At 34.9% G+C, this 13,616-nt stretch overlaps 1 long non-coding RNA gene across 1 annotated transcript in view; it reads right to left on the reverse strand.

The window, feature by feature from the left end:
- The window catches only part of LOC138400170 (uncharacterized), a 303,061-nt gene that overhangs the window by 268,215 nt on the left and 21,230 nt on the right, over window positions 1–13,616 (reverse strand). The window lies entirely within an intron of this gene.

The raw sequence follows: 13,616 nt of genomic DNA on the forward strand, positions 1-13,616 counted from the left end.
AAACATTTCAAATTATTTTACTCTCTCTTTCTGAATAAGAGCATGGGGACAGATGATTATGGAAGAAGCTGTAGGAGAGAGGTAGCAGGGTATGGCAGAGAATGATAGTGTCGACAGGTTTCCCACTTCTTGACAATAATAAACAATCTAGGCTATTTCCCCCCTTGTTCTGTGCTAGGATCCTCAGACTTCTCCAGCTTCCTCAAACTTCCACCTTCATCCCAACCTTCATGAGCCTCTGATTCTTATTTGTGCAATTCCTTTCATCATAACATTTCAATTACCTAAGCAAGAAAGTAGATGTCAAGAAATATATTTCACCAAAAAATGATCTGACAAACACATTTGGTCACTGTTTAATCTCTTGTATGAGGTTGATAACTAGAAGTGAGGATCTGAATTTAAGGTATAAGAAAATGTCAATTCTGCTTTTAGCAAAAATTCTATTTTTTATCCACAAGGTGGTAAGCTGACTTTTCAGCTTGGTGATTTTGTGAAGATGGATAGAATTAGAAATAAGATTAAAGAACAACCGTTAGAAAACAGTTTTTTCTATGATTATATAGAACAATTAACATGTTGGAAAAAACATAAGTTATTCAACAGTAAGTTTTAAAGATGTGGGTAATCCTATTGAATTTTAAAACAAAATTTCAGGTGTTAATCTTTATACATATATATACACACACATATAGATGTACATATATATATATACACATAAGCACAGGTAAGTATAGAGATATAATATGTATTATTCTTATATATGTGCTAGAAAACAAGTAAATAAGCATTCACAGAACTAAGGATTCAACTGCTCAAAAAGTTCAGCAAGGACAGATCTATATAGAAACTACAATGTGAAAAATAAAGTTCCTTTCTGATTTTCTGAGAAGTAGTATATTTGAATATAAACTTACTTTTTTCTTCAATTTCTTAACTTCTTCAGTTGCAAAAGAATTTTTTTTGTTGTTGTTAAGAATTCCAATCATGACAGCAGTATTTTCTGGCATTTTTCTAAGAACAATGTGAATAGTGCAGTTTTGCTCAATGACGCTATTGTCTACTTTTCCCTGTCAAGTGATTTCTTATTTAAACACTCAACATAAAATGAACTCTAAGTTTCAAAGCAAATTTCTCTTTTCTTAAGATCCTCCTTTTCTTTTTAAAATCAAAGTGTATAAACTTTTAATTGCAATTTGTACTTTTCTCATTTTTCTCTCTCTACTGAAGGTGCCCCCTTTAGTATTTATCCACTGGTACTATTTCCCCCCACATTGAATCTTGGTTCACCCTTTGACTTGCTTTAACCAAAAGAAAGTGACACAGTTTCAGTCTCAGGCCTAGTAATTAAGAAATCTTTGCCACTTCCATGTTTGAGCTTCTGGGAGCTTGGATGAACCATATAAGTCTGGCTATGCTACTATAGAGGACATACGGAAAGACCTCGTGGAGAGGGCACATAGAGAGAGGCCCAGCCCTCTCTTCACCCCAGCTGAGCCTTCCAACTCTTTCCAATCTGATGTAAGTGAGGCCAACTGAGAGATTTAAGCCATAACCAAAATCTGACAGCAGTCACAGGAGATCCCAAGCCAGATCAGCAGAAAAGCCACGCAGCTGAGTTCCAACCCAGAGTCAACAAACTTTTTCTGTAAAAAGCCAGTTAGTAATTATTTTTGGCTTTGCAGGACAGATGGTCTCTGTAGCAACTGCTCTGTTGTAGTGCAAAAGTACCCATAGGCTATACATAAACAAATGACCATAATTATATTCCAATAAAACTTTATTTATAAACATTGAAATTTGAATTTCATATAATTTTCCTGTATCACAAAATATTCTTCATTATTTACTTTTCAACTATTTTAAAATAAAAAAATTGATTCTCAGCTCGCATACCATATAAAAACAGACAATAGGCCAGAATTGTTCCCTGAGTCATAAGAATCTGCTCCAACCAACCCACAGAATTGTAAGAAATAATAAAATATAGTTGTTGTTTTAAGTCCTTAACATTTGGGAAAATTTGTTACTCAGATATAAATAACCAAAACACTACTTTACAGATTCTGTCTTAGGGAAGGAATAAAATGATCAGAACTCTAGGTATAGAATAAATGAAATGTGAGATTGCATAATAACCACTTGCTGAGTCAACTGGAATAAATACTGGTCTGTAATTAACATAACCAACCTGTGAAATAGACTGGAATCATCTTGTATTTAGAAACGCAATCACCAAAAATCACATGGGAGTGAGTCACACATATGGAATGGGAGATTACCTACAAAGTACCTCAGAGTAGGACGTGGTAAACAAGGATTGACACAATGATGATACTGAATTAAAAATCACTTCCAAGAAATCAACAAGAAAAAGTTGAAGGTGACGTATTTATTTTAAAAGACAACAGAAGAAAAAAAATGATGATATAATAATTACCTTTGAGTATACGGAGGTAGAGAATGACAGTTTTTTCTAAACTGTATAAAGAAAAAAAATATACAGGCTAAATTGCAGCCAAATGTTGAGTCTGAATATTAGGATTAACTTTTTGACAGAGAGGACCAAAGAAAGGCACCTTTAAAACTCAGCGGTTGGCTATTTTTAAGAATTACATGATTGGTTTTCTGTTTTAAAAGATTTAGATAAATCCTCATCTAATGGCAGAGGTTGGGATTAGATGATCTCTTTTCACTTCAATGCTAATCCTGGGATATGTGATTAGAAATCGCAGCCTTTAATATGCAATTTGCAACTTCTGCTGCTGAATCTAAACTGCCTCAGTTGGAAACTGATAGCCACTGTTGTCTATGAACTGTTGCTGAGCAGTACACTCAGGTTTTAATGGATTTTGTAAAATCATCAAAGAGAGCTTGTCCCCCCTCCTAAGGTCTAAGTACTTATTCTTACTTTGAGAAAACCAAAACTAAATAAAATAAATGAATAAATAGATATATAGGTGCATAAATATTCTGAGAATGATTTTTTTAGTCTTTTCTCCAAAGGGTAATATCAAATACATTATAAAAATCTATGTTTTTACACACAAAAAAATCACATGCTTACTTTTCCTGGGAAATAAACTATAATATCATAATGTTAAAAACTTGTCTAGTCATCAACTCCACAGTAGTTATAACCATTTGCTTTTAACAGGATCTCAAAAAAAGCACACACTTTACATGTGTGGGCACATATGCACACATACAAACATACACACACGCGCGCACACACACACACACACACACACACATGAACTCTCCTAAACAGCCCTGGTAGAAAGCGAAAACCAAAAAATATAACTTTGAGGAGTATTCTTTCTTTAAAACTGCATTAATGTGTAATTGACAAATTTCATACTCACTTCTACGTGATTTATCATAAAATTATTCAAAGCAGCAGGAACACAATATGATTTTTATAAATGTCTGAACTGATTGACAAATAAGACATGATGGTTTTATAACTTAATATCTATGCTTCTTCTTTTATAGGTCTATGAAAATATTTTTTCCTGTGATCTGAATACTTGTGTCCCTTCAAAGTTCACAGGTTGAAATCCCTACTTCAAGGTTATAGTATTAGAAGGTGCAGCCTATCAGAGTGATTCAATCATGAGTGTGCAGCCCTCATGATTGGGATAATTGCCTTTACAAAAGAGACCACACAAAGTGAGCTAGTCCCTTCAACCATCTAGGTGAAAGCAGGCCCTCACCAAATACCCAACCCATTGGTGCCTTGACTTTGGACTTCTAAGCTTCCAAATCTGTGAAAAACAAATTTCTGTTGTTGTTTAAACTACCCAGTTTATGGTATTTTATGGCAGCCCAAATGGATTAAGACAGTTTCTAAATAAATTTAATTTGGTGGACACTTTTAGAACTAATACAGTCTAAAACCCCTAGATGCTGGCAATTAATATTGAATATAAGGGGATATTCCCATATTGCTGAAATAATAGAAATAATTTATCATAAAGCATCATAAATAGATTTAAACATAGTCACAGACATCAGAGTTGAGCAGAAGAAAGTATAATCACTTGGCACAATTAAAAACTTGAGTCTTTTTGGACATTAGGTGATAATGCCAATATGTTCTTTAATCATTCGTCTCAAATTCACTTTCCATCATTTTCAGAAAAGAACTCCCCAAAGCTTTTATTTCCCAAAGGTTTAGTGGAAATGGCTATGCCTACCAAGTATATAAAATATAAAGGATATCAAGGATTCTTGATTTATGAATGAGTACTCTGAAGTATTTGTGTATGTATAAATATATATATATTCATAAAAACATCAAAATTAAGATGACTAGAACTTACTCTTGATGCCCACTTCCTTGCCTGTTTAACACTTTTTGAACATTTCAGAATTTATGGCTTATCATGGTTGCTTCATTTTCTTTATTTCATTCTTTCCAGTTCTTTATAATTTTAACCTACTAAATATCTTTAATATATGCCCACCTGTCTCCATCTTCATTGCTACTTCTTAGGCAATACCACCAATCATCTCTCTCCTAGACAGGTGAAATAGTTTCAATACTGCTTCATGGTTACTCTTCTTTGTCTTAGTCACCTTAGTCTGCTATGACAAAATACCATAAACACAGAGCTTATAAGGGACCAAAATTTATTTCTTATAATTCAATAGGCTGGTAGTCCGAGACCAGGGTTGTGGGGTCTGGTGAGAGCTTTCTTCCTAATTACAGATTGCCTAATTACAATACTAAGCCTAGCTGGATGGTATACTTCAGCTTGTAAATAAATGGCAGAAAGAGAGCTGGCTACTCTCTAGTCTCTTCTTATCGAAACACTAATTCTATTAATGTGGGTTCTACCCCTATGGCTCAAAGGCTCCATCTTCAAGTACCATCATATTGGGATTAAAGTTTCAACATATGAATTGTTGGAGGGACACAAGCATTCAGACCACTGCACTCTCCAATCTTTTACCCATCAGCCACATAAATCCTTTCAAAATATAAAGCCAACTAATCACTCAACACTTTGATGACTTACTAGTGTGCCTCAGAGAAAACATACATTCTTTGTTCTGGCCAACAACATTCTTCATGAGTTTGGTTTTGTCTAGGTCTCCAAATTCCATTCTTATGAGTGACCTTTCTGCCCCTGTGCTTAAATCACAATTTTTTCTTTCAGTTCCTTAAACACAAAGTTGTTTCTGCCTCCAGGATTTTGCTTATGTTTTTCTCTTTAATTGGCATATTTTGCCTGAACCGCTATCCCTGTTTCCTGGCAACAATCGTAAGCCTAGTTGAATGTTATACTTCAGCTTGTAAATGACATTTTAGTGACATCATTCCTGGCGACTCTAAACACAGAGATTAACGCTGTCTTTTTTTTTTTATTATTTCAAAGTATTACAGGGGTGCAAATGTTTCTGGTTAGATGGATCACTTTTGTAATGCTTGAGCCAAAGTTAAAAGTGTGCCCATCACCCAGATATAGTGTTCATTGTACTCCTTAGGTATATTTTCACCCATCTCCTCCCTTCCCTCCTTGATTTCCATTGAGTTTTACTTCGCTCTATGCACGTCTTGTTTTTAATTGCAGTATTCTGTTGATGCCTTCGTGACACATAAACAGCTTTTAAAAATATAAGTAGAGAGCTTATTTGGGCCAAGTTTTTGGACACAACCTGGAAGACATAGATTCAAGTTGTCCTGAATATATGCTTCCAATAACATACTTTAATGTAAGTATTGCATAATGAAAAAGCATCTACTAAGAAGATTTACTGAGTGCTTATGTGCTACAATTGGTGTTTGGTGCTAGGGATTCAAAGGTGAATAAAACCCAGCCCCTGACCTTGAGGAACCTTTTGTGCATGGGGAGAGAAAACCACAATGCAGACACTTCAGTGCAATCAAATAACTGCAGTAAGAAAGATATTCAGATAACAAGTATTGGGTATATATTTCCCTTTAAGTATGTTATGTTTTGAAGAATGTAATAATCCCTTTATAAGTTAGTACTAAATATCCTAGTTGCTATTTTGGTCAATGTCCAGCAGAAATATTTATTCCTGAAGTACATTTGTAAAAGTTCCTTTGCAAAATATGTATTGGTAATAAATTGTCTCCTATTAATATATTGCTTTTCTGAAAATATTTTTGATTTGCCTTCATTCTTAAGATAGTTTCTCTGGGCATTTGATTCTAGGTTTATTTTTATTTTCTCTGATCACTTTAAAGATATTGGTCCAAAGTTTTCTGATTGCTAAAATTGTCTTTGAAAAGTTCCCTATTAATCTAATTATCATACTTCTATATGGATTAAATAATTTCTCTCTACTTGCTTTTAATAACTTCTCTTTATCTTTGCCTATCTGTGATTTCAATTGAGAGATTTAAATATCCTTTAAAAAGCCTCTTGGGATTTCTGGAGCTTCCAGAAACTTAGACTAACTCTCTTTGAACAATTCTGTATAATTCCCAGTTTTATCTTTTGAATATTTCTCTTCTTTCTGCTTTTGTAACCCTGAATGAATAAATGTACAGTCTTCTCATTTTATCTTCATTATTTTAATCTGTCTTTTATATCTTCATTTTTATTCTGTGCTGCATTCTGGTAATTATGTATCTCTACATTCCATCAATTCTCTCTTTAGCTTAGTGTATTCTGCCATTTATCCCATCCACTGAGTTTATAATTGTTATTATAATATTTTTAATTTCTAGACACTCTACAGAAGTTATTTTTTCTTTTTTAAAAATATTTTGTTGTTGCTTAATCATGATTTTAATAAATTATAGATAAAATATTAGTCATGCTGTTTTATGTAAACATAGGATAACTCCATATCTACAAGTTTTGTCAGCCTGGATGCTTATTTTTCTATGCTCAGTCTTGCTTAAGGTGGTTTGTTTTCTTATAAGTTTTGTTGTTTTAAATTAGAATTATGTATGAAAATTGTCAGAATCAAAGTAGAGTCATTTATGTCAAACTTTAAAAAAAATCAATAAATTTTTAAAAAGCCAGAAGGTTATGAAGAAGGGTCCTTATGCACATGTGCCTATGATAAGAACTATCACAAAGACTCTCTGAAAGGCTCTTACACACATATGCTTGCAACCAAAACCTTTGCCAAGGACTTTCCAAACTGCAGCTTGCTACATGAGGCACAAGAGCTAGCTAGATGTACCAGAACACTTTCCTAATGCACTGTGTCCACTAATTAACTGACATCAAAACAATAGTTTTTAACAGTGAGTTCTACCAAGGTCAAGGAAAAGATAAAGCCAATATCTTTCATAGATTGGAGTGAAAAGACTCCCAAATAAATATCTAATCATTGACAAATATTTGAGAAGTGGTTGCCTAGATAGGAAATAAAGATTGTACCAATGGTTTTAATAAGAGTATTGAGTCCAGGAGCCAAAGAAATGAATGTCCTTATCATAATTGATATTAACTGAGTTTATTTGCTATACAAATGCCCAAGCATAAGGCAAGAAACTGTCTTCTTTTTTTATTGTTTGCTATTAGTTTTATTCACTTTCTTAACAATGTGTGAATGAGAATGATCCTTGAGTTTATTTTCATCTTGTCACTCTGAGAATCATAAATACTTATCTCTGATATCCCTCCTCCCATTCCATATCTCATCACCTTAATTTTTGGTGAAACTGGTACCCCACATTCATGTCTTGTCTCTCTACAATCTGTATTCAATGCATCTGGTAAAATTTACCTTACAAATGGAACACAAATCATTCCATTTCTTTACTCACAGCCTTCTTATGATTTCTCATTTCATTTTGGACAAAACTAAACAAGCAAACAAAACAGAAAAGAAACATGTACAGTAATCTTCTAATTCCTACCAGATTTGGTACCTCCATTGCTACTCTGGTCTCTTCCTCACTAGCGCCCTCCCAACCACACTAGCCTCCTTGATGATTCACCACTATATCAGAAATTCTTCTGCCTAAGGGCGTTTGCATTTGTTCTATTCTTTATGATGAGACTGGTATTTTCCCAAGTATTTGAATGCCTCCTTCTCTCATCAAACTTTGGTCTTTACCCAAATATTTTTCTTTTCATGGATTTCTTTCTATTTAAAATATCATCTTCCTTTTCAAAATTGCCTCACCGTTACCCAGCCAGGACCATTTCCCTTCTCTACTTTAGTTTCCTACGTATCACTTATTACTATCTGACATATGGTATTTTTGTAAAATCAATTTACGTTTTTCTCCCTCTTTATGAATGCTAAATTGCATCAGTGCCCAGAGACTGTTTAGCACACAGTAGACCCCCAATAAATTCCTGTTGACTGAATGAATGAAGTCAAGGGCATAATGAGGAAGGAGAAGAACATGTTTGGGTCTCTGCTGTTGAAGAGCTCAGGGCAGCCTTTGAGCATCCCCACCAAGACCATGCTATGAGCCCTTCCAATGGACTCTCACACTATCCTTCAGTTGATCCTTAGTCTTTTCTCATATTTGCTGCCTGTGGAACTACATGCCACTTGAGGTAAAGGTACATGTCATATGCCATGTTCACCTTTGTACATTTAGAATCAGTTTTTAGTAGATATTTAGGGAATACACTAAATGAGAGCAAACAAATAAGAAAAGCAGATAATGCTTCTACTGCTAACTGGGTTCATGGAAAAAGATAAAAATAAATTATCCCTCCTGGTTTCAAAGGAAGTTTTTATCAATACTGTCAAAACTGACTTAGAAAATCATAAACACTAAAAGTATTCCTAGCATTTCCTGAAGCAGTCAGCTTGGGTTTAAATTTTCATTCCACCATGAACCAGTTTGGTGTCTTTGTTGAAGATGCTGAAACTTTCTCTTAGGTTGCTCATTGTTAAAATAGGGGTAGTAATAGTAACTTATCAGTTAAAGTACTTAATAAGTTACTAGTTTTAAAACAGAATACAGTCTTACACATAGTAAATAAATAGTGGCATTATTTTTGTTGTTGTTGTTCTTATAAATAGCACTTTCATTAATAAATAACACATTTCCTTTTTAAGTAATTTAAAACACTTTGCCAAGTTATATTCCACCCCCAGTACTACCTATAATAAAATCTTCCTACTACAAGGGGTGTACAGAAAGGCACACAAATAAAATGAAAAGAAAGGAAAAAAGAAACAAAAGAACGCTAAGTAGCTTGTCATGGAAAATAAGTGCTCATCCTGAAGCAGAATTATCCCCACTGAGCCTGAATCCAGGCTCCTTGATCAATAAATGTTTCCTAATTCTAAGTCTCTAAGGTGCAGGAGGAACATTTTTTATTTCTCTTAAGGGCCTAATTTAGTCCATAGAAATGTGTCTCCAGTCAAGTTAATATCTGACTCGTTACATGGATTAAATTTGATTTGGCATTTTGGGAAGCTCTGTTTTCCAAATTAGATCTTCTCTCTTATTTTAGGCTGCTTAAAAGGTTAAAAATCAAATTAAAACTTGTTTAATTAATTTAAGTTGTTTTTAGTAGTCGTATGTATATCAAAGTGAACAAGGGTAATCATATTAGTACTATTTATAATTCCAGGCCATTGCATGGCAGAATGAAGAGAAGATATAATTTAATCTATCTCAATTTGGAGAAAATCAAACTTCAATCTTGGCTTTTGTTCAAACTCCTAAGAAATTGAAATAAAAATCCATCATTTAGAAATAAAGCTCAGGCTGGAAGGATGTTGAATATTTTTGAATTATTAGTTGTGAAATGTAGCTGAGTGCTTACTTTTGTCCCCCTAATCTTCAGGCTGAAATGGCATTCTCAAAATAATAACACAGAACAAAATAGGATTAACAGGTTGTCTCTAGTGATAACTATCACAGATTTTAAAGACTAAAGGTTAAGGGCATGATTCCTCCTCACAGAATAAGTGAATCTGTGTAGTATGGAGAATATAGAGAAGACTCTGAGCTAAGAATAAAAACCTGAATCTAAACGCTGAGTCTGTGATGCTTCAAGCAAGTTATTTTATCTCTCCAAAATTTTAGTTTTCCTCTTTGAGTTATAGGACTAAATCAGACCTGCTTGTTTGCATTAAATTAGGTAACATGTGAAAGCACCGAGGGCAGTGCCTGGTAAATAGTATTAATTATTATTAACATCAGTTAAATATGAATTTCAAGCTTCCACTGGTGCTATGCCACTCAAAAGATGTGCGGTAGTTTGAATGTGTCCCCTCAAAAATTTGGGTATGACCAATGTCACAGGCTTAAGAGATGGGGCCTTTAAGGGGTGATTAGCCATAAGGGCTCCTCTCCTGTGAATAGGATTAGATGCCCTTATAAAGGGGCTTGATGGTGAGAGTTTATTCCCTTTTTAGCCTTTCTGCTTTGTACTGTGTGAAGACACGATGTTTCAGTGGTTCTTCCCCTCTTCCACGAGGACATAGTGTTCAAGGTGCCATCTTGGAAGGAAGCAGACACTGGACCCTCACCAGACATGGAACCTGCCAGTACCTTGATCCTGGACATCCTAGCCTCCAGACTGAGAGAAAATAAATTTCTATTCTTTATAGATCACCTAGCCTCAGGTATTGTTATAGCAGCACAAAATAGATTAAGAAATTGATACAGAGAGTGGGATGGTGGGAGTGGGTCCTGAGGAAGATCAGTATTACCTTGCTTGGCAATTGCCTCAGGGGAGGCCATTACCATTTCCTCAGGCAGTACGGGGTTAATTCCTTCAGCTAGAGGTTGAAGGGCCAATATCACTGTGGGTACGGATGCTGCTGCCTCTAGTATTGGAGAGGTCACTACTGGTGGCAAAAATGACTAATCAGAATTTAAGAGCTCAATGTCCCCAGTTTCACTGAGGTTTTCCCACACATGTCCCTCCCAACTTGCAGGATCCCACTCCTTCCCAATGACCTTATTTTAACAGTAGACACCCTGTGAGGCTGAGAGTTCAACTTTCATTGTAATTCAGCCAATCATATCATGAGTACTTGTGCTTGATTTTTAGCTATTTCAGCCCTGTGGCTACAAGACAGAAGATTCTCCTTCAGGGCATATGTAGAAGCTTTTAGGCTATTTATTAATATATATATCTGGAGACAGGAATTTGAATTCTTTTCTTTCATCACCTTGTCTAACACAATAGGAGTAACCAACTAACATCATGGTATTTCTTAGTTTTTAAAAAATGTGTGCAAGTATTATATACAGAGTCACTAAGTTCCTTGCCTCTTATAAGTGGTTTATTGTTATTATCCAATGCAGATATTTTGCATATCTCTACAAACAGTTCATGCCATAGGGTATCAGTGCTCTCTGTTATTGAAGGTAGAGTCCTTAGTATTTTTAAATCCAGTCAGATTAAAGAGCAAATTCAAGAAACTCCCAAAACAATTAAGGAAACTTGTTCTTAAAATCTAGAATCACTCTCAGTATTAAAATATGTTTCAGTCAGTGTTTTTCAGAGAAATAGAACCAATGGGACATATATAGATAGATAGACAGATGAGAAGATATTTTTTAAGGGAATTGGGTCACTAGATTTTGGAGGCCAAGAAGTCCCATGAGAGGCCCACTGAAAGCTGGAGACCCAGAAAACTTCAGTCTAAGTTCAAAGGCCTCAGAACCAGGGAAGCCAATGGTGTAACTCTCAGTCCAAGACCAAAGGCCTGAGGACCTTGGGAGCTGTTGTGCTGAAGTACAACAGCTGGAAAACCTGGAGTTCTAAATTTCAAAGGCAGGAGAAAAGCATCATTCTAGCTCAACAATAATTGGCCCTTCTTCCTCCTTTTTGTTCCATCCAAGCCCCCAGCCAGCTGGATAGTGCCTGCCCACCAAGAAAAGATTAATCTTCTGCATTCAGTTCACCAACTCACATGCCAGTCTCCTCCAGAAACACTATCATGGACATACCTGGGCAGCCCTATCATTCTAACCACCTAATCAAATGCCAAACCATCTGGGTTTCCATTTCAGCAAAAGAGGGATGGGTACCTCGTGGAACCTACTGAAGTACTGAGAATAATTAATGCAATGATTGAGAATAAATGGTGCTTTACCAGCTATCTGGGTATCCTTTAATTCAATCAAGTTGACACCCAAAATCAACCATCATAAGATCCCATTAAAACTTTGTCCCTAAAATTAAGTTGAAGTCAGTAACTGAGGACTGAGGTATTATAATAAAGGAAGGAAATAATGCCCTGATCTCCCATTTAAAAATTATCTTTAGCCTCCAAAGAATACATTCCCTTAAATATGTTTATCATTTAGCTATTCAATTTCAAGCACATACTGCAACAACAGTGCTGGTTTTGTAAAAGGAATAAATGTAAAACCTACTTTGAGCATTAGAGCAAGAATTCTAATGTAGACATATTTCATAATATGACACCTATCATTAAAAAATACTGTATCAAGTCCTACTTTATTCTCAGAACTACCTCCAATATCATTCAAATTATATGTACAACTCTAAGTGAAAAATTAATGATCAGCTAATAAATACTCTAACAACAGGGCTGATAGTTCATTTTGGACAAAGGAGATCAATTCCAATGATAGATGCCATAAGACTGTCCAAAGGGGGCAAACAAAAGGACCACTCATAGGTGAAGGCTGACTGGAGGCGATGGGGAATAATCTTCAGTGACTAAATAGAAGAGTTTCTTCTTACACAGTGTTTAAGACATTAAAAGAGATGGAATAGCCTTGTGGGACAGATTAGGGTCAGTGGCCCTGGGCCACACCTAGATGAAATTGAGGGCCTCTCCATATTTGGGATATGTCCTAAATAACTTTAGCATAAAACTTTAAAGCACCTCTACTGGATATTTAGTACAATAATATTAAAGAAATAGAAACTATACTACTATCTACTTTGAATTTATCTTTGAAATACTATTATTCTCATACTGAGAGCTTTCCTGGTCACAATGTCTCAGGTTCCACATATTCTTTCCCTTAATAAATTTTAATGTATTTGCTTCAAAATATATTTTTTAGACTGAAATGTATTTATTCAATCCTACATTGGTGAACACTTAGCTTATTTCAAGTTTTTAAATCTCATAAACAACCTTATCATGAACCACTATATTCTTGAAAAATATTCCTCAACGTGTAACATTATAATTTTCCTATTCATCCTCCCTCCCAACTGCTCCTTAGCAACCACTGATCTTTTACTGTCTCCACAGTTTTGCCTTTTCCAGAATGTCATAGTGTTGGCATCATTCAGTATGTAGCCTTTTCAGATTCGATCCTTTCACTTAGTAATATGCATTAAGTTTCTTCCATGTTTTTTCATGGTTTGGTAGCTCATTTCTTATTGATGCTGAATACTATGCTATTAACTGGATGTAGCACAGTTTGTTTATCCACTCAACTACAGAAGAACATCTTGTTGCTTCTAAGTTTTGGAAATTATGAATGAAATTGCTATGTATATTAAAACCTGTGGTCATAAGTTTTAACTCATTTGGGTAAATACCAAGGAGCACAAATGCTGGATCATACGGTAAGAGCATTCTAGTTTCATAAGAAACTGCTAAACTGTCTTCCAAAGTGGCTACACCATTTTGCATTCCCACCAGCAATGGATAGGAGTTCCTGTTGTACACATCTTCTCTAGCATTTCATGTTGTCAGTTTTCTGA

Source organism: Eulemur rufifrons, chromosome 19 (assembly GCF_041146395.1).
Source record: "Eulemur rufifrons isolate Redbay chromosome 19, OSU_ERuf_1, whole genome shotgun sequence".
Classification (NCBI taxonomy): domain Eukaryota; kingdom Metazoa; phylum Chordata; class Mammalia; order Primates; family Lemuridae; genus Eulemur; species Eulemur rufifrons.